We start from the raw sequence: 3,390 nt of genomic DNA on the forward strand, positions 1-3,390 counted from the left end.
GATGTTGGAGAGCAAGGTGACCCAGTCAGAGCGGGATGGCTATAACAGATCCCATCTCTTCTTTGTCTAATTGGTCCCTGTCAGGGACCAGCAGCAGCTGCTGCAGAGGAAAATGAAATGAAATTTCACCGATTATCCTCTGCCTGCAGAGGAATTTCTTCCTAATTCTTGTCACTTTGAGTTTGTCTGCTAAGGGAAATTAATCTGAAATCAAGTGGGCTGTGAATTCAGAGTGCCGCAACAATCCCAGCATAGCCTGGACAGACAGTTTTCTAAGTGGCTGGGCTATTCCCCAGAGCACAAGGCTAACCCTGGCAATTTAACAGACCCTCAAGCATCAGGTTTTATATACATCAGTGTGGGACCTTGAATCAAAAGCGCGTGAGATGGAGCAGCCACGGAGAAATTAATTCAACAGCCTTCCAGCCTCGCCGCAAGAAAAGAAGCGGAGAAGACAAATATTTAGCTAGTTACCCCAGTGTGTGGATGGCTCAGACAGAGACTGATCCCATGTTGGAGGACTCGCTGCTTTGCATACTGAATTGGGGAGCTTGTAGAGAAGGTGGTTTCAGTGTGTGAGCATGGGAAATAAGGGATCCAGCTGAAAAAAGCATAAGGGACTGTGTTAAATGCTGTGGATTGTTAGGGTAAAAATCATACAAAATACCGTATCAAATGTTTTTGCAGACAGTGGGGACTGCATCCCTGTAAAGAGTAACCAGGGTGTGTAAGGAGAGCTGGACAATGAGGTTCACCTTTCATGCTCCAAGAGCATCGAGCATCTTTGCAGCTACCCTCACATGAAATAGTTGAAAGAATTTGTGCAGCGGGCTCAGCTTGTCAGACCCAGGATTCATGTTGTACATGGTGCCTCAGCTCTGCTAACCCCTTCCAGGGTGTTGGACCACCATGGCATACAGCTGTGGCTTGGACAGTTGAGGGAGAGGTGTGAGAAGAGGGTGGCTGAAGCCCAGCAAAGCACTTGTGTTGCTGAGATGAGATACCTTAGGCACTTACCGTGCCTCGCAGAGCATTCCACGTGCCCTGATGCAAGATGTCCTACCAGATCAGCTCATGAATCCCTGCTCAAAAATAAAATATAATAATAAGTAAATAAATCTAGTGTACTTCTAGATTCTTCCAGCAGCTCAGCCACCACCTGGCTGGTTTATCCTCATCCGTGCAGCCCTTCCCTTCTCCCAGTAACCACACCCAGTGCACTTCTGTTCTTCCACAGCCCCACAGGCATCCTGCAGCCCTTATTGTAACACCCTTTACACCCTGTAGCATCATCCAAAGCCCTTGCCCAGCTTCCCTCATCAGCTAGGGCTCCTTGCTCCTCACTTGCAGCATTTCTTCATCTTCCAGCCATGCCATGTAACTCTGCCAGGCTCAATATAATCTATTCTTCACCATCCTCTACTCTTCCCAAAAACTTCTCTTGTTTAGGATCAGAGGATATTTAATGCTTGTCCACCTGTGCAACCACACAAATCAGAATCGGTTCCAGCATGGCTTTATAAAGCATAGCTACCTATTTTTCAGGTAGAAAGGAAAAAAAAATCTTCACATTGCTCTTTGGTTCCTTATTACAGCCGCAGGAGACAGGAATTCTAAGCACCTGAGTTGTAAATGTGAAACTTACTGCTTAAATGGACACATTACAAGCAGGCTATCAATCACATTTGGCAATTATTAGTACTTTGTGAGTGTTTTGAACTCAAGTATGTGACAATCTCATCCATTCTGGAACAGAGAAATCCATGGGCATTTGCATATGAGGCTGAACTGCAGGGTGATACAGCTCCGGAGGACTCTTACTGCAGTTGCAATGGTTGTGTGCTTGGCACTATACGTTTTCTGTAAGCAGAAAACTGATCCTATATAAGCTCTGGTAAGATGAGTCCCCCGTATGTAACCTGGGAAGCACTTTTATAATATCCCTCTATGCCTATGGTATAAAGTAGTGCTATAGAGTATCTTTGCTATAATTACTAAGTCCAAGCATAATGTACTTTATTTTTATAATTATTGAGCCCGTGCATAATGTACTTTATTTTTACAAGCCTTTGGAGCACCTCACAGCACATCACAGGTGAATCGGTTGCTGTGTGTAAAGTCCAGGGAAGTTTAAAGTCATTTGATAAGGACTGGGGAATGCTTTCTGACTTTGAAATGTCTTGGTGGTGATTTGGATTTCAGTTGCTGAAGCACCCGTCAAGGGAAAAACCCAGGTGTGGTGTGACCCCCCTCTAACACAGTATTAAGAAGCAATACACCTATCTGCAAGGTGTTCCAGAACTAACGTAATCTCTAAATATGTCCCACACGGGATCTGATCAAGATGAAGCAGGCAGCTGGGAGGAAGCAGTGCTCTATTGTTAGAGATATCTGCTGCACACACACATTATATTTAATGATCCTCATCCCGTGCTCAAACAAGGAACATGGCAGTAATCTCCAGGGGTTTGTTTCTGATTTACAGGAATGTAAATGAAACTGAAAATAACTCTCCTCAAGGCCCCAGCTGAGCAGCTGAGCAGTCCCTGGCTGAAATGGGCTCCAGGTTGTTGTACGGTTACGTGCGGAAGGGTGGCCAGGAGATAGGTGATGGAGGTCGGTGCAGCTGCTGCCCAGATTCTTTATAATAAATCCTTTTACGCTTTGTTCAGGCAGCAGAAATGTCTGTTTCACATCATAGCATATTGTTGCTTATGTTGTCCTCGGCTGGGTTTCCCGCACGTGTCCACCAAGGCTCTCCACCAGCGCGTCACCCAGATTTATTACCCGTGCCCATTTTAACATAAAAATCTCATAAGCCCGTGCCCGTTGTTCCTCGCCATGGACCGTTGCTCCGCAGTGCCTTGGACCTCCCCGCTTGCTGTTCACCTCACTTGGGTGTCAGGGAACCCCCTCTGCTCTGCCTTGCTCCACACAAGAGCCCCGGCGGAGGAGCGGTGCCAGGCAGGAGAAACCCAAAGCAGGAGCAGAGCAAGGAGCAGAGATGTTCCCACTTGCCGGGAGAGGTTCTCCAAATCCTGCTGCACCCAGGGCTGCCCCAGGGCTGTGGGATGGGATGGGATGGGATGGGATGGGATGGGATGGGATGGGATGGGATGGGATGGGATGGGATGAGATGGGATGGGTGCAAGGGGCGAGGTGTCCCTGAATCCCTGCTCTGCCCGTTGCCTAGTGACGATGATGTGTGTTACCCAGTTTATTCTTATTTTTCTATAATAAACTGTATATAGTAATAATTAAGTGCACTGTTCTGTATTTCCCTTACTGCTTATTTTCTGTATTACCTGGTTATATCCCTTAATCACTAACAGTAAAACGAGCCTACTCTTTCGACTCCAGTGTCTAACTGGCATCCTCGATCAGCAGAAC

Source organism: Athene cunicularia, assembly GCF_003259725.1.
Source record: "Athene cunicularia isolate RWA chromosome 19 unlocalized genomic scaffold, athCun1 chr19_part1, whole genome shotgun sequence".
Taxonomy (NCBI): domain Eukaryota; kingdom Metazoa; phylum Chordata; class Aves; order Strigiformes; family Strigidae; genus Athene; species Athene cunicularia.